Raw genomic sequence first — 19,121 nt, 5'->3', positions numbered from 1 at the left:
CAGCTGTCTTGTCAGCTTCCATAGCTTGCAATTCAGACAACTCACATGCACGCCCATGATTTAATAGATCATCCAACGTTAAATCAGGTTCTCTGAGTGCTTTTCTACGCAGCTGTGATGATGTACAGCTTTGGATAATTTGTGTTTTGATTTCTGCAAACTCACAGTTTTTGGCTAGAAGCCTGGTGTGATAGTTGTCCAACGTTTCACCTGACTCCTGCACCGCTTTCCTGAACAGATAAATCTGATACTGTGTCATAAATCTGACACATTTACCGTGTCATGACCTATTGTGATAAGGCAGAGCAAGGGGTAGCCAGAGTCCTGACTGGCCTTTGGCCAAGACCTTGGCCGCTACCTGATCCCTGCAGCTGTGTTTGGACGGGTGGAAAAGTTACTCAGCAGCAGGGGGCGGGGATACTGGTCCCTGTATTTTAGGGGACCAGAGGACACCCCAGCACTTTTTCCCCTCTGCTGTTGTTCTCTGTGTTGTTCTGCTGTCTTTGCTTAAGGCTGTACACCCTGGGGTTTTGCTTTGCTTGCTTTCTGCTTTGTAATTTTCTTGCTGAATGTCTTGTGGAAAGACTTGACTTAAGCGGTCAAAGAAGTGCAGGAGACTGATGGTGTCCAGTGTAGCAAGTGATTTATTCACCATTTTGTGACCCAAACAATATTTACAAAGAAACAAATAAAAAAACTCAACTCTATAATTAACTCAGTTCAAATGAACATAACTGAACTTAAATCAACAGAAATTAAGGTCAAACTGCACACAGCTACACTGACCTGAACCTTTGTTCTCAAACACCTGGGTTCTTCTGCTTAAATAGTCCACTTAACCCACAGATGTTGAACTCCAGACCTCGAGGGCCAGTGTCCTGCAGGTTTTAGATCTCACCCTGGGTCAGCACACCTGAATCAAATGATTAGTTCATTACCAGGCCTCTGGAGAACTACAGGACATGTTGAGGAGGTCATTTAGCCATTTGAATCAGCTGTGATGGATCAAGGACACATCTAAAACCCTCAGGACACCGGCCCTCGAGGCCTGGAGTTTACTGGCAACATAATCTCTGTGGTGTAATCAATACATATTACAACAATAAATCTATTTCTTCATAAACCCTCTAAAATAAACTATTAAATTACAAGAGTTCTTCCCTTTCTGCACTCAGATGAACCCAGAAGCTATAAAGCAGGAAGTAAAACTGCATTTCCTCCTTTTGTTTCTGGAAGAGAGGTAGGTAAGCTAAGTTCTAAACCATACAAATTAACAGTTGAAATAAAGAACAAAGGTAACTTAAAACTAGTGATGGCCAAATGAAGCTTTCCGAAGCACTGAAGCTTGTATTGAAAAATGGTTCATTACTCGAAGCTTTTCAACACAGTCCTCTCCGGTGACATCTGGTGGCGAATATTTTGAAGAGCAGCTTGAATCTGCAAAATAAAACGGACTGCTCAATCATCACTGCTCACTCAAGAGTGGAGTTCTCTCCGATATTGGGCCACCGTTCCGTTGCTTTGAACATGTAATTGGTTTTGTTTACTCGATTGGGGGGCTGAAAAAATGTAATGCGTATTTGCGTAATACATTTTGATCAATAAACTTTCCCTATTTAAACATGCACTATGGTGTGGCCTTTCTTTGCTCATAACTCCTTGATGTTGGTAAATACAATAAGTGAGCAATATATACATTATACATATGATAACGCACAGCACATTATGGAGTATGCCCCTGCTGTGGAGTCCTGCCTCCATCTACTTGTCATTTAATCACTGGACAGCTGGACAGGTTCATACAAAATATTAGATGAGGCCAATTGTCCTATACATATTTTTGACCTTGGAGTGGGATTGATTGTGAACTGGAAAGGGAAAATGCTTAGGAAGCTGAGTACGGCTGCATCGTTACTGATTTGTAGAATCATTTTGATTCGATACAGGATCCGATTCAATTTGATTGGAATCTGGAAAGTTTTGCCTCAGTCAGAAATATTACAATTCTGGTCATGTATCAGTTTAAATCCATAATTTCTTATCTATTAAAAGAAAGCTGACACATGTGAGACTTAATTAGAGATGTAAACAGAGAGTTATGAAACCTGCAGCTGCAGAAGCCAGCGAAGAAAAAAGAGGCAAACACAGCACGGACCCGACGACACATCAAAATCTGATTCTGACGCGTCGGGTCCGCGCTCTGTGTTCACGTTTGTATGCAGAATCCGTAAACCTGCTCCCAGTTACTGTTTTAGCTGTTTGGTGTTTGACGACATGTTGTGAGGTTTAACCTGATATGCTGGCGTTTCAGGCATAATAACGTTAATTTACAAATCGACACGGGATTTTAATGAATCAATATCACTTTATTCAATTTAGCATGGATTGTAATCAGAAAGGCGATAATCAAAACCCACCCCTAATCAAGAACTTGCAAAGTAAAAACATGATCTATGTCAGGTAGCCCTTTTGTTATTTACAGTTAAAAAGAGGATTAGTGTTACTGTGTGCTGGCTGAGTCTGTTTCTTTTCTTAGAAATCGTTTCTCCTGCCCTGGAGAAAATCCACTTGCATGGAACAGAAGAGGCTGTGGAGTGCAGGAACTACACTGCAAGTTGGTAGATATGCAGGTATTCCTGGGTCCTGCAGACTATCACCTAAAAACAATAAACAAAATGATTTTCTAAACTGTAGCAATGTAATGTATGTATAGTGCCAAATACATTTTTGTAGTCTTCATCAGCTTTAATTCACATGGAAGTGTTCCTAAAGTCATATGCTGTAATGATATTTACATTATGAAAACATGATTTTGGACATTTCAAGTTTTTCACTTCGGCAGATAAAATGAATTGAGCAAAATCAACTCAAAATATTTCCACACGCCAGAACGTCCTCTTTTCCTCGCTGGCTCCATATCTGTCAGTGGAATGATCACCTCGTCGCTATCTGTCACCATCAACACACTCCACGAATCCCGTGGATGATTCACTTCCTTATATCCGTTTGAATCAGGTACCGAAGCAGTTAGGTGCGTAATGAAGCTTCGGACGTCACTGGTCACGTGACTTTTGCCAAACGAAGCAAGCCTCGACACAAGCGGGCCATCACTACTTAAAACACTTGTAGGAATTGATTTAAACCAAGATGTTATATTATGTAGTCTGTAAAAGTGCAAAACATAAACAAACCAGGGATAGTAGATGTTTGCCTATTGCAGATTACATGTGAAACATGGTTAAATCAAAACAAGAATGTTAACTAAGAATATGGACAAGTGGTGTTCTTATGGAGTTAAATCGGGGCCATAATGTTTGTGTAGTTAAAAGAAAAAATTGAAATGGAAAATATGTAAACTGAAAGCAAAAGTCACATTTTTAGAGTGAACTTTGAAAAAGAAAGAGTTGGATTTAAAATAAAATCAAACATTTTGAATATTTGTATTAACTGAAAACCCAATGGTTCTTTTATCTATAATTTCTCTGAATAATACAATGGCGTGTCCAGCGGGGTGGCCTGGGGGGGCACAGGCCACCCCCCCAACCAGACTGGCCACCCCAGGTGCCACCCTGAAGCTAAAACAATAAAATGTAATGAAATATCAAATGTACGATTATGGTTTCATAGTGAAGCTCAGACATCCGAGGGTAAGTGAATGCAGCACCGGCATGTTAGCAAAGGTAGGAGAGCCAAGCACAAAAGACGGCACCGCAGAAAACATTTTTTCGGTGAAAGATTAACAAGTTAACATAGCTGGACTAGCCATCGGACATTTGCACGGTGGGCTGATGACTTATTTTTTATTTTTATTTTTTGTAACTGCATGAACAATGAGAGGTGGTGGATTGACCAGATGCTGGCCGATGTGTAAAAATAACTCAGTTGTTTGGTGGTGGCTATGGCGGGGCTTCCACAGAGGCAACCCTGAGGTACCCCTGAGCAAGGTACCGTCCCTACACACTGCTCCCCGGGCGCCTGCTTAGTGGCTGCCCACTGCTTCACTGAGTGAATGGGTCAAATGCAGAGAAAAACAAGTAATTTCCCCATGGGGATCAATAAAGTATCTACAGAGGCAACAGGTGGATGAGGGAAGGTGAGGCAGGAGGAGAGCCCCGAGGCGGCCGCTGGTCCGAGTGTCAGGTGAACTGAACTTCAGGTAAGAAGTTATGACCTGCAGTCTATCTGGGTCAGATATAAACCAAGTTTAGGTGGAGTTTATTTTCGTTGTGCTGACTTTTTTACAGTCAGTTGCAATAACTCATACTGCGTGAGCTAGCATGACGAGTTTATACAGCTGTTCGGTTGCTATGATGTTACTGATAGTGAACTTTATTTTATTCATAAGGTTAGTTAGTAGAGTTGCCAACAGCTCCTTAAAAAATGGAATGGTCCCTCATTCAGAGAAAATATTACAGGTTTCGTATTGAGCTGAGAAGAGACGCAGTTTGTCCCGGACTTCAGCTAGGATGGAAAAAGACACAAAGCTGGAGTTATTCTGTCTTTACAGCTCCCTCTTCTTCTCTTATTCTCTCTCCTCCCTCTCCTGTTGCTACTTCAATCATGAAACTGATCAATGATCAGCTGATCGTCTCTCTTGTTTGTTTATCGCCCACTTTGCGCCAGAAACAGGAAACCAGCAGATGTCGCGCTAAACAACAGCAGCACGTTTAAGCTTGATCAGCTGTTGTTAGAATTTATTTAATACTAATTTCTAGTATCAGCTGATGTTTGCTGGAGCCACAGCTGTAAAGCTGCTGGTCATGATGTCGGTTTGGTTATCTGATGAGAGGGAAACATGAAGATGAAACCAGGAGATGTCCTTACTGAATCATCAGAGCTGTGATGGAGAAACAGGTTTACCTTTTAGGTGACAGGAATGAGTTGAAGGGAAGTTATGAACTGTTTCTGAGAGATAAATAACACCAGGATCCTTTTTTTATGTAGCTGACAGCTGGTAACTGTGCAGGGGCGGGTCTAGCAAAGTGTTGCCAGGGGGCCAGGTAGGGCATTAACAGGGAGAGGGGGCACAAAGAAATACTTTTCTTTTTTATTCTCATTTAAAATGTCTAGCTTTTATTAAATAATTATCTGAATCTTGCGAAGAAAGTTTTTATCTGACGTAAAATGTATAGAAATCATACATATACCAAAAAGACAGCGTACATCACTGTCACAACAGCATTTGTTTTCATTCAAAGGCTTTATGGCTTTAATACCTGGTGGGCCAATCTGTAGTGAAAATGCCCAATTTTTTGTCCCAGTCCAGCCCTGCAGCTTAATACTGGCAGTGTCACCATGCCAGCTGACTGCATTTCATCATCAGCCAGTGTTGTTCTCAATATTACCAAAGTAAGGCAGCATATAAACTATTTACTTGCTTTCAGGTTTTATTCAAATGTTAGTCTTTTCAGTTGTTTCTCCACTTTTTTCCTGTTTCAAAATCAAACACCAGTTTGTGAGAAGATTATCTTCTTCTTTTTTTTAACAGGCATTGGTTTTGCATTGGCATTGGCTAATTTGCCAATTGTATGTTAAAAATGTTCATATTTTAATATTCAAAAATGTTTTTGCCCAAAACATATGTGCACTACATGTCAGTAAAAATACTATGCAAATATTGATGTCCTTGAATGCTGAATAAACACTGACTGATTGTATCTCTTGTACTTTATCAACGCAGTATCTAAAAACTTTGCACCGTAGTGGTTAAAATCTCATTCTAATAAGAGTTAAAAGCGCATTATTAGATTTACAGGGTTATTGAATTATGGTTAACGGTTGGTAGAATTGTTTTATCTGCCAATTACATCTGCCACCCTTCTCCAAATCTGTGCCCCTACCTGGCCCCCCCAACAAAACTTTTCTAGACATGCCGCTGTGAGTAAACTTTATTTAAAAATTTTCAGTAATCTTTTTTTCATTATTATTATTTTTAAAAAAAATGTATTCAGTCTCAGATTACATTTTTTCAGATTCAGATCTTTTAAATTAATGTACAAAAAAAAAATTCTTCAGGTTCGGATTTTTCTCTCAGCTTCAATTTTTTTTTTTTCACTTTCAGATCTCTATTTTTCAGTTACAGACTTTTGGCCCTGTTTTGGCCTGGTGGGCGTGGCTACACAGAGAGGGGCGGGGAATCATGAGTGACAGCAGACCGCTGCAGGCTCAAGATGGTCCATTTTTCATGTTGCCTTCAGGAAACCTGGGAATGAACATAATTTATCAAACACCTCCTGCACTGTATTATTTGATAATGTTTAGAAAACATGTCATGCATAACTGCTAAAACTCAGTTACTAAAGCGCTTTCAAGCAGTAATGTGTACAAATTATGCCGTAACTGATCAATTATGAGACGTTTTCCCAGCCACTACATGAGAAGTGGTCATTTCCCATGCTCTCAAAGTAGCGCGCATTGTATCGGGTGGGGGCTCTGTTAACTTGTCCCTCAGTGAACGATGGCGTCGTCTTCCAACAACACTGCTGGCGCGAACAATCAGGTGAGTGTTTAAGTTTGGAACAATTACACTGCAGTCTGTGAATACTACGAATTTAATAAGTGACTATTGTTACGGTTAATCTTTCGGCTATTCTGTTTTTTTTTTTAATTTTATAACGTTTTTTGCTGAAATGCTAGCTCAACAGAAACGCCTTTTATTTTTCATAAAAGTGTTTCATTTAAAAATCTTGTTTTTCCTCAACATTTTGCCGTGATGTTTTAGGGAGCCGAAAAATAAATAAACGGCAGACAGAAATGACACAGGGTGATTAGTCGTTTCAATGTGAACGAAAAACTCAGAATGACTGAAAACAACACTGTAAAAAAATATTCCGTAGAAAAACAGAAAATGTCCTGGTAATTTTCTGCCAGTACATTTTCTGTTTTTTTACGGAGGTTTGACGGACCTTTCTGTAAATGATAAAACGGAAAATTCTGTAGATTTACAGTATACTCTCTGTACTATTTACGGACATTTCCTTCAGCTATAAAACAGAAAATTCCGTTTATTCACAGTATATTTTCTGTATCATTAACTGATATTTTCCGTTAATAGAAAAATTGAAATTTCTGTTTATATTACTATTTCCAAGCACTTCTTTTCACTGTAACTCATTAAATATAGTTCTTTATATCCTTAAACGTACATTTCTATGCAATTACAACCTAGTACACCATGTACTCAAAAATTCATAAATTAAAACTTAAATTAATTTGTGCTTCGTACACAACAACATTGGTACAATTAATGTTAAATATTCTTTTATTCTCCTTAACTCAAACACTATACTTAAATATAATGACAGCATCCATCTTGTCATAAAACTACTAAACAGCTGATACATGAACAAAATAACTCACAAGCTTTCAAATTTGAGCATTTTTATTTCCTTGAAATCAGGTTGCCCTCATGTAAATGTGTTTATTTACATTCATTCAAGTGGCTACCAAGTGTTTTCTTCAAACAGGACACCTGACAAACAAAAAATGTCATATTTAATGACATGTTCACATTTAATAATATCCAGAGTACCTTTTAGTTAGAATCACTGCCTTGTGGTAGTTTTGCCTCAGCCAAATGGTTAAGGTGTGGTTTACATCCATCTCTGTCCACTTATGATACAGTATACACATGTAGTCAGTTATAGCCAAACACCTTTGATTACTGAATTGCATTCACTTGATTAATGAAGTGAATGTAATTCACATTTGTGTGAACATTTGTCTGAGATTAACTCTTTGGGCTCTTTACCTTACAATATAACATACTTGAGTCAAAATTTGTTGACTGTTTAAGTGGTGCCACATGAATACAACTGAACAGATCTAAAGAAGATGTTCCTGAACTTTGGGCTTATTCGAACAGGACTGATGGATAACCACAGGACTTTTCCCCATATGATAGCTACAACACATAGGGCTGCTCGATTATGGCAAAAATGATAATCACGATTATTTTCACTGAAATTGAGATCACGATTATTTGACGATATTTATTTAACCCTTTAAGACCTACCATAGAACCAAGTCCACCAGAGCTTATATTATTTTTTTTTTACATGCTGTAGTGCCATTTGTGGGAGCATTTCAAGTTGCTATACATCAATACAACTGTTATAGCCCATATTTTAATAATATGTATGCATTAAGTCCATAGTAATTACATAAATTGCAAAAAAGTGCAATAAACTACAAAAAAAATTGAAAATCGTTTTTGTTTTGTTTACATATATTTCTACTTGGAGAAATTTAAGAGGTTTATCCCTCAAAACTTTAAATACAATAAAGTTGCAAAAAAATAGTTTCCCACCACAGGAAATTTATTTTGAGTGTCTTCATAGTTTTATTTTGGAGATACAGCAATTTTTATATACTGCAGGAAAAACAAAAAACAATCCTATGATGCAAATTTGCAAAGAAAACAGCAGGTGCATCATTTTACTGTGGGAAGTGTTACGAACAGCTGATAGTAACGGCAAAGCGTGTTTCTGGAATATTATGTTTTTGTTCCTGCAAGCGCTTTTTATGCAATTTTTGCAAAGCTATATGTGGAACGAAACCGTGACCGAGGACAAGCTGATGGCATCAGATGTAAGTACAACTCCTCCGGTTTCATATGCAAAACAAATTATTGCGCTAGCTTACACGGTTCAGGTTCTACAGGGATTTAAAAATAGTTACGCAAAACGGAGCGTGCTGCTCTGACCGGCTTTAAAGGGTTAACAATGACTTTAAAAAAAATAATATAAAATAGTGTGCAACACCACTGAAGTTTTTTTTTTTTTTTAAACTCTCTTTTCAACCAACGGCAGTCACTCTCCTCTCCAAATAACTTCTGCTTAGCTTTCCGAGCTTTCCGAGCTTCCCTCGGGTCCTCTTAATCAGCGGTCTCCAACCTTTTTTGCGCCACGGACTGGTTTATGCCCGACAATATTTTCACAGACGGCCTTTAAGGTGTCGCGGATAAATGAGGGAGGGGCTAATAATCGGCTCAGTCATTTTTAATGATCGTTGAAAGCCCAGATCGTAATCGTGATTAAAATTCGATTAATTGAGCAGCCCTAACAACACATAATACATTAAGACAGATTACTGTCCCAAACTTAAAGATAAAAGTGTATTTACGGGACTTGTTTTGTCAGTGAGGAGCAAAGTATAATTAGAAGTGCTTGTTCTGATGAAAAGTTAAACTGTAAACAGCAGCATAGTGAATAAGGATCTGTGTCCACGAAACCTCAGCAGTGACAACACTTAAACATCATAGTTCAAAATCCTTAATGCACACCTTTTTCTCCACGGTGTTCAAATTCTCTAAGCTGGTTAAGTAGAGGAAAAAGTCTGACATATTTCATGACCATTAAATGTTAGACAAGGCTCTGAAAACGAGGTTACAGTTACAAACAAAAACCTCTGCTAGTGCGCACAGACCCTAAATCACAACAAATAAGACAATAGTAAGACAAATTACTACAAAGTCTTGTTACCGCTCTTCATATAACAGTGTGACAAAGTCCTGAATGCAGCCTGCATGTTAGTACATCAAGGTCCATCTGAGCTTTAAGTAAAATACACTCAGCTTTTCCTTGGATTTTAAGAGTTGCTCAGTTCATACAGGAACTGCAGCAGTCGGAGTTAACGTGTCGCTGTGTTGCTCCTCCGTGTCAGCCATTGAGACTGGTCGCAATTTATTCTGAGGAAAAAAAGAGAAACAACAAGACATTTTTAAAAAGTTTATATTTTTTTTTTTTTTTTTACCTAGAGCATAAACAACATAAACAAAAAAAGGATTAGGGCTGTGCGATATGACGATATATATCAGATTACGATATAAAAATGTCTATCGTTTCATATTATACACTATTCTTTGTTTTGTGGTGTTGCAAAATAAACTGTTTACGGCAATATTTTTTTCATGGTTTTGATGGTCACTGTAGTTGCTATATTATTTCTTAAAGTTCTCTCCTTCTCTTATACTTAAAATAACCACACTATGGACGGACAAGTGACTGTTTTTACGCGTACTTTCGTTACCAACAGTGAGGATAAAACCATCGTGTGGCTCCGCCGTCCGCTTGTTTATTTTCCACATAAACCTTTCACAATAAAGCTCAAGTTTCTGTTGAGACTTTTCAAACTAAACTGAAATGATATACATTATTCTCAAACATAAAATTTCAGAATATGCATCAAACAAATGACCTCAAATAAAAACATCAAGTAACTATAAATGGCGCTTACAGTCACCACGCAGACGAAGGCACAGAGAATACCAGCATGGCCAGCAAGGATGAGGCAGAACCAGAAGGACCAGTCAAAAGAAATCGAGGACCTTATTGTTAAATGAGGGGCTACCTCTGTAGCATGGACATGGTTTGGTTATGAAAAGTCTGACACGCCCCAGAAAACTGTACTATGCAAATTATGCCACAAACTGGTCCCCACCACCACTCGAACACGACAAACCTCTTTAACCACCTACACAAGAATCACATGAAAGAGTTTCGAGAGAGTTTACGAATGAAAAGCAAAAAAGAGTCGTCAGGTGCTCAAAATAATCCTTAGACTCAAACGTTAGAACAGGCTTTTCCTTGCAGCACGCCGTCTAATAAATACTCAGAAAGAAAATGGCGGCCATTTAAACTCATGTCTAAAAATGTATAGTTTCATGCATCGGTCAAAACACTCGACTCCAGGTACACGACGCCCAACTGAAAACATTTCACATAAGTCGAGTTGCCCGAGAATCACAGAATTTACAGAAAATGCACTATTTTGTGATATATATCGTTATCAGGAGAGATATGTCTTATATTGGGATATGAGACTTTGGTCATATCACGCAGCCCTACAAAGGATTATAATTCACGTAGAGTTGCATACACATAACATCATTCTGTTGCAACAAAAGCAGTTTATAATTAAAGTAACATACATACCTTGAAAAACTAAATCAACCACAACATTAAACTCACCTTGTGTTTGTAGAGAAGGTGATCAGGGTTTTTCTTCATTTCCTGAGACCAGCTGCTCTGGATCATCACCAGCTTGTATCTTCATCTTTTTTTTCACTCGGGGAAGTCTTTCCTTTTCTTGGCCATTGCTCTGCACTGGAAAACCAAAGTGTGTGATCAAAGGTGAAATAAGGGATATTTTTCCACTGCAGGACTTAAAGTGCTTCAAGTAGTGATAGCTGTTGATCCATTTCTCAAATAATCTGTAAGGATCTGGATTTTTAAGAAAGATACAAATATCTCTGCTTATATTTGGCTAAAAGCTTGATATAGACAAGGCATATAGAGCCCCTGCACACCAGCACTGCGCTTACATTATAGTTCAATCAAGAAATAGTTATTATTGATTTATTATTGAATTTTTTTTAGTAATAATTTTTAGTATTTAATCACATTAGCACAGTGGGGTGACAAAAATATTCCACATACAAGAAATGCTGCTCAGCATTTCATAAATTACATTTTCAACAAATGTTGGAGTAAAAACACAGTTACAGGGAAAATGTGTCTGTCTGTAAATATTAACTAAACATTTCTATGTGCTACAAAATAGACATACTGTAATTGTAAATGTGCTGAGGTGAAACTATACTTTCAATAATTTTACCACTACAGTCTGTTAACCACCGAAATAATCTATGCTGGTCAGCTAGCTAAAAGTCTTTACTTTAGCAGCCCAAATCAGAGGCTAACATTAGCATTTGCTAGCGTCAGCCAGGAAGGTCTGAGGCTTAAACTAGGGTTAGTGTAACTTTGCCTGAAACCCTTTAAAGTGTACAGTAGAGCCAACTGTAAAACACAGGTATTGATACAGTACTTATTAGAGTCCTAGAATAATTTCTAGAACCATGAAGTTCTCACTTTCCCAGTTATCCACATCGCTGACTTTCGCTAATTAGCTAGTTAGCAGTCACAGCTGTGTAATACCCAGAGAGACACAGACAGCTAACTATAATATTTATGAAAACTGGTTCAGCCACTGAAGGGCAAAACTGGTGGTATCACAGTAAAAATTATTTTAACATTAATTAAAATAAAGCTTAAGTCATGTTAAACCTAAATAACAATTATTTTAAAAAATGAGTCAGCAAAATATTCCTGACTTGTCTGGAGACAGCCGAAACCAGTTAACAAATAAATTAACAATTCTTTCTAAATAAAAACACGGAGTCTTTTGAAAAACATTATTTTAATAAAACGAAACATGAGTTTTAATACTAACCACAGAAATTTGAAGGCAGTTTCTCCAACTTCAGAATCCAAAATCCAGATGAAGCCTGAAAGAAGCCTAATGGCTGCTCTTGCGCTTACTTTTCCCTCCTTTTCAGGTTCTTTTTCCCACAATGCATTGCAGTAGTTGAGAAATACAGAAAAATACCTGTAAATGACTAATACGGAAAATTCCTTCACGTTTATACAGTACATTGTACTGTATTTTTACGGATTTTTTTTACAGTGAATAGTGTGGACGTGGAGCGTTTTCAGACGAAAACACTTTTCAAATTTATCCGGAAGATGTAGATGTAGCCTCAGTCTGTTTTGGCTTAGCTATCGCCCAGAGGAGCCTGCGGGCATGTTGTTGTGGGCGAATCCCATCCGGGTCTCTCCTCAGCTTTTTTTTTTTTTCAGGAGCTCTGAGCTGGTTCAGAAGATGTGATCCAGAAGTTAATCCAGTCTGAGTCACATGTTCATGACTTTGTAGTTTATCAGACAATAAAAACCTTCAGCTTTGTGGGGTTTTTTCTTAGCCCAACTCCACCTTAAATACTGAGAGACACCATCAATGCTTCACAGGCTGAGGAACAGTAAATAAAATATTCAATTCAATTTTATACAGCGTCAAATCACAACAACAGTCCACACACTCAGCTTACCAGTGACTGTGGTTAACCATGTTACTGATGGGACTCTCTCTGGACTCACACCAGTAAACTCCACTGTGCCATGTGTGGGTGTAGCTGATATTACAGGAAGAACCAGCTGGTTTTCCCCACCCATCTCCACACTGGGTGATGTTTGGTTTGCTTGCGTTTCTCTTCAGAGTCCATCCAGCAGAGCTGTCGTCCTCCTCACAGCTCAGAGACACGAAGTTTCCTTGAAGGAACTGAGAGCTGCTGGGACTCACAGTCAGACGAGCTGTGAGGGTTACAATGAAAAACTGATGATCTGACTTTTTTTTGTCAAAACTGGGAAGGTAGGAGGTAACAAAGTACAAATACTTTGTTTGTCATGGCTACTGGATGGACTCAAGTGCAGATAGAGTTCTTTGCACACAAACGAAGACAGTTTATTTACAATATGGAACACCTCAGTGCTATATATGTACAGTGAGTTGGGAGGGGCTGCAGGGAGAAGTGATAATCCACACAGACAATCCACTTCAGCTCAGTCACCGCCACAGCTCCTCCACGCACACTCACTCCTCTTCAGCCGCACTCGCTCCAAAACTCCACTCATGTCGCCACACACAGGAGAGGTCCCTTATAACAGATTTGGAATTCAAAAATTAGGTTTTTATTAAGAGTTTATTTTGTTTTTTGTGAAATTCCTTTTTTGTCCAGGCTGACTGAACAGACGCACGCGCAGACTCGGGATTGAAGCAGAAAGCGACTTCATTTACACAAAATAAAGATGTATGTATGTTATGTATGTAAATGTAAATGTATGTTATGTATGTAATTTAAATATTTATGGCCCCATGATGGTACAGTCCACTCCACACTTCCTGTATACAGACGTGCTGCTGTCTGAGGTTGCTCTCCTGCTCGTTCACTGTGAAGTGAAGCTGTGATCAGTGTGTTACTTTATTACAAAACACTAAAATGTTACTTTGTTTCTCTGAGGGTTTCTGTCACATGTGAGTGTGTTCTCACAGCAGATCATTGAGTCGGCCTCAGATCTTCTTGAATCTGTAAAAACTGGAATCACAGGCTGTAGAATCACAGAGCAGCTGACTGGTGTCCTCTAAATGTTTCACCTACAACATTCTGTTAAAGAGGAAAAACTCTGATCTGTGCTGACATCACTTCCTGGTCCAGACTGAAGGAGAGGATGAGGAGTTCACTCTAACACTTAAACACTGAGATGGTGTCACATGTTCGTATGGTGCACACAGCAGTGGGACAGCACTTTGTAACATGTGATGTGACTTTGATAAAGATGAAACATTCTTATTATTATTGTGACTTTGAGACATTGATGTCACATGTTTTACTCTCTCCACACTCAAAGACCTTCAGAGTGTCTGAGTGTCAGCTTCATCCATCAGGCTGTCAGGAAGCTTAACTCCCTCCCGATTCTGCCCCCTCTCCCCTCTTCTCCTCCACAGTCTCACTGAACTCTGTCACACACACACACACACACACACACACACACACACACACACACACACACACACACACACACTCTGACTCACTCACTGGCCTGCACCAGTTACCAGTCACTTTGTGGAGCATTGGACTGCCATTACCTCATAAGACTTTGTTGTTACACTATCTCTTACCGCATACTACTAAATCTCCATTTGCACTATTTGCCTATTTGCACTACTATGCCTCCTTACTTGAATGTTGTATAATGCATAGCTTTTTTTTTTTTGTTATACGTAAAATTGTATTGTATTTATTTAAATTTTTACTTTTTAATTATTTTATTTGCATTTTTTAATCACTAGGGTTTGAGAGTAACGAAATTTCTATTCTCTGTATGTCCTGTACATGTGGCAGAATTGACAAATAAAGTTGACTTGACTTGATTTAAACATCTTTAGGCTCTGACCTCAGAGGAGGGACCAGAAGGAAACTGTCAGATCATCAGTGTGATCATTATTGTCTAAACTTCATTAAGCAAACCTGAATAAACATGTGTGTGTTCATAAAAGCCTTAAAATGTGTTCCACACAGACCTCAGAGCCATGTGTGAACAATCTTCAATGTCTGCGAGTTTGTGGTTTGGAATTTGCTTATCGCTACTTTCAGCCACATTTACAAAAACAGTCCTCCTGTTCTGACTGTTAAGAATCAGAGAGAAAGTGTTGAACTCCTGCTGACAGACTTTATCTGACACGATATAAAGGAGATGGAGAAAAAAAAATCTAAATTAAGTCATGAACCCCAAAGAAACATAGAAACTTAAAGAACTTAGGAGCAACTAAAGGCATAAAATACCAGGAATGTGCATCAGGAATAAGAAAATAAAGACCCATAAACACTAAGAAATAACAGAAAGCAAAATATGAATAAAGAATTAAAAAACAAAAAATAATCCAATCTACAAAGGCAGGAGTTTCCTGGAACACTTAGTGTAAGTATCAGTTCTGAGGAAGGGAAATGCTGCTGGAATGTTTTATTTATATGATGTTTATCTGCGGATGGCTGGAACCTTAATTAAGGTCTTTAGGCAAATTTAGGGGATTTTCTTTTTCTAGCTGTTGTGGTGACTGATAGACAGATGTGATGATTTGGAAGTTTTTGTTTTGCAGACAGTTTGACCACAGAGTACTGTGCAAAAGACTTGAACCACCCCTAACTTCTTTGTCTCCTTAGAATGGAAACAAAGACTTTTTTCACATATGAAATCTTAAGAAACAGGAGCAGCTTTCTGAAGCTTCTCTTTGGACACTGGCTGCTTTTTCACTCATTTTCAGTCTTTGTAGCTCACAGACTATTTTGTTTATGTAGGACTAATAATGACTCTTTCAAGCAAAAAATCATTTCTGACTCAAAGGATGAAGCATCTTCAGACACTCTGATGCTAGCACCCTGTCACAAAAACACATTCTCCATTCTTTGGTTGAACCTATAAAAAATGTCAACGATAACAAAACTTGAAAGACAGAATAGATTTTTACTGAAATGATTCCTAAACAGCTTTCAGCTGAAAACAAAAACAATCAAGACGTCTATTAAGTTGCTTAAAGGCATTTCAGAAACAGTTTTGTCTGTAAAAGAGAGTATTCAACAGGTATATATGTAACTCTTTATTAACACTTACATAATGATAATATAATTGTCTTTAAAAAATATTTTTTTATTAAAAATATTTATATATATAAAAAAATCTTTTTTAAAGTGTTTATAAAGGCACAGTGGACACATGAACCAAGCAAAAAAAAACAAAAACAAACCCAGTGTTTAACCCTTGGATGCACAACCTACCAGTACCTACACTCTTCCACGAGTGGGGTAAAAAATGACCGCAAATAGAAACAATGCATTTTGCTATAAACTCGGTTGTTATTCTTCAAAATCTTTAAAACGAAGAGTTGTAATATTTTCATATTTGAGGTATTCCTCATAAAACATGATTGTGACATGAGTCCCGTTTCATTTTTATTTATTTTTTCATTAATTTTAAGAAATTGGAGTTTTTGTATCACTTGTATCACTTTTGTATGCTTGCTCAGTATATACTGCAGAAGGTGGGTTTTCCTTCTGAAAGGCACAAGTTGTTCATCCGCTGTAACACAATCACTGAGGATGAATTTCTGCCTGTAGTTGACCAGGAACAGGCCCCATATGTAGCAGAAAGCTGCCATGTGGTTTGTTTTCAGTCGGTAGGCTCTGGTCCTCTTGTCATCAAAGTGCAAGAAACGGTCAATATCTTTAAATCTTTGAATTGACATAGTGGCCTTTAACAATGCGTTATGCAGAGGACTCCCCAAAAACACACCGACTGGTACATCCCAGTTCTTCTCAGTTCCTGCAAGAATGGTCAATCAAATGAAGGCCAGGAGCTTATGTTTGATTATATTTTTCCACTCTTTTCCCCTGGCTGTGGCTACTCTTTGTGCCTCCATGTTTGTGCATGTCAGCACCTCTTCTGTTTTATTAGAATTATATTCTATCATTTGTATTGCCCTACAAATGATCCAGGACGGATGGGCTCTTCATCCCATCCATCCTGGATCATTTGTAGGGCAAGGTCCACAGGGATCCTAGCTGGCCTCATAGCAGCCATGTTACTTTAAATGTAAAAAAATATATATATCATAAAGGACAATGTTTGAAATGCACAGGAAACTATAAACAGGGCTGCACATAAATGGTCCGCAGGTGCACAATAAAAATAAAAGACGCGTACCAGATAAGAAGTTGGAACGCTCGTTTGCGTACATTAGATGTTCTGGAGGAGGACAGACATTTGTTCAGAACTCTTAAAGATGTCGAAGAAGCAAGCTCTGTAAGCAATTACTTTGGTGTTCCTCCACTGCAAAAAAGAGGCGCGTATTCTCTGAATTTCTGGGAATACTTTTATTTTGACAGTGAATGTGCACCTGCAGTCCACTTATGTGCAGCCCTGACTATAAATCATGTACGTTACTGTGGAAAAATTAATTCTTGATCTATCAGAAGTGTAAGTGGGTCAGTCAGAGTTGCTAAGAATGAAAGTTTCATAGAAGACTCAATAGGAACTGCATGGGGTCATTTCTGACCCCACTTGTGGAAGAGTGGGGCAGTGATACAAAACCTGTATTTTTTTTAAATTAATGAAAAAATAAATAAAAATAGAAATGGCCTCATGTTACAAACATATTTTATGAGGAATACCTGGAATATGAATATATTACAACTTTGCATTTTAAAGATTTTGAAGAAAAACAACCCATGGGGTAATCTAAGGGTTAAAGAAGGCAACAGGGTGAAGACGCCAAAGTTGAGTAGCAACGTCTTCCAAAATTTTGGAGGTAAAGTTCGGTTTTTAAGGCAGAAACCCTCTTACTTTGGTACAAAATCAAAATCAGGAGTGGAGCACTTCATTAATATAGGTGGGGGCCTCACTCCAAAAGGCCACAGTAACAAGAACAACAACTTTAAACACGGTCACAGCAGAAGCTTTAATGGTGAACATGATGATACTCAGAGACGTTTGACCTCTATAGCAGTCTGCTGGATGTTCAGGAGAGTTCATCTATGTCCTCACATCATCTAACTCACAGTTTAGTTGTGGAGATTGAAGATGAAGCTCAACATCATCACTTTCTTTCTCTCTTTGATCGTCTGTCTTCTTTATCGATAACAATGACTCATTCAAACAGCAGCAGGAATGATAATAGCTTCTTTGTTTTTTAGTTGTTTTTTATGTATATACAACAAGCAATAAGAAGCACAAGAATAATAACCAAAACAACTAACAGAACTATCCAGGCAGGATGTCCTCCTGATGGACCTGCAGGTGAGAAACAGGTATCAGCTGTCAGGTAAGTGATGAGTGAACAACAGAACAGAATCCATTTCCTCTTTTAGTTAAATAGATCAGGTTATTAAAAATACGTTCTATTATTTATAAAGTAAGAAAATGTTCATATAGGTGGATTTTTGTGTGCTTTTTCATTCAAGAACAGGAAACATGTGACCTGACCAAAATAGCAGCCAACATCTTGTTATTGAAAATGGCTGACACAAAAAATAGAAAAACAATCATAAAACTAGAAAACACAATTTAACATGCCTGTGAGAGGTTATTCAGGGTCAGATGTCATGTTGGTGCTTTGTTTGTATTGTTGTGCATCCCAAATGAAAAGCTTGATTTTATTATTATTCTACAGTCTCTGTATACTGAATTTGGATCCACACTCTCACCCCTTCATGCCGTATAACATCAAAAAAGTTACAAAAATGATTTGTGTTCAACAACAAAAATGGGACCTCTCTCTCTCATGTGGACATTTTTCTGACACACTTTGAAGCTGATGGACGTTTTGTGTCTGCACTAAGTACGTTTTCACCAGCTATGGCACCGGCAGGATTCACTTTCACAGACTCACAACCACCAGCTTCACCCCTCCCCCTCCAGCTGTTACATATTTTGTATTAAGATTTAAATCTAGTTGGTATTGGTATGGCGAGTAACCTTCTGTGAACGTCATAAATCACACAGCAATAGTACATCAAGTGTAGTTGTAAAAAGCGTAATGATATATTAAGTAATCTAAAGTATTCAGAACACGCTACTCTGAGTAACGTTACGGAATACATTACAAAATACATTTTGGGGCATGTATTCTGTAATCTGTAGTGAAATACATTTTAAAAGTAACCTTCCAAACACTGGTCATACAACAAACAAACATCAACAACAACCAGGAAGCAGCTTCACCTCTGATCACACACA

The 19,121-nt window shown here is 38.1% G+C and overlaps 1 long non-coding RNA gene across 1 annotated transcript; it reads right to left on the bottom strand.

Moving 5' to 3' along the window:
* Nucleotides 1-9,080: 9,080 nt before the first annotated feature.
* Nucleotides 9,081-12,405, bottom strand: LOC113011037 (uncharacterized). The gene is made up of 3 exons (XR_003270432.2): nt 12,232-12,405; nt 10,971-11,105; nt 9,081-9,688 (listed from the first exon to the last, which is right to left on the bottom strand). It is a non-coding gene; the product is annotated as an uncharacterized LOC113011037 (long non-coding RNA).
* Nucleotides 12,406-19,121: the final 6,716 nt, after the last annotated feature.

The sequence above is a fragment of the Astatotilapia calliptera genome, chromosome 3 (assembly GCF_964374335.1).
Source record: "Astatotilapia calliptera chromosome 3, fAstCal68.1, whole genome shotgun sequence".
Classification (NCBI taxonomy): Eukaryota; Metazoa; Chordata; class Actinopteri; order Cichliformes; family Cichlidae; genus Astatotilapia; species Astatotilapia calliptera.
The sequence above is the reverse complement of the archived record's forward strand: the minus strand, read 5'-3'. Positions and strand labels throughout refer to the sequence as shown.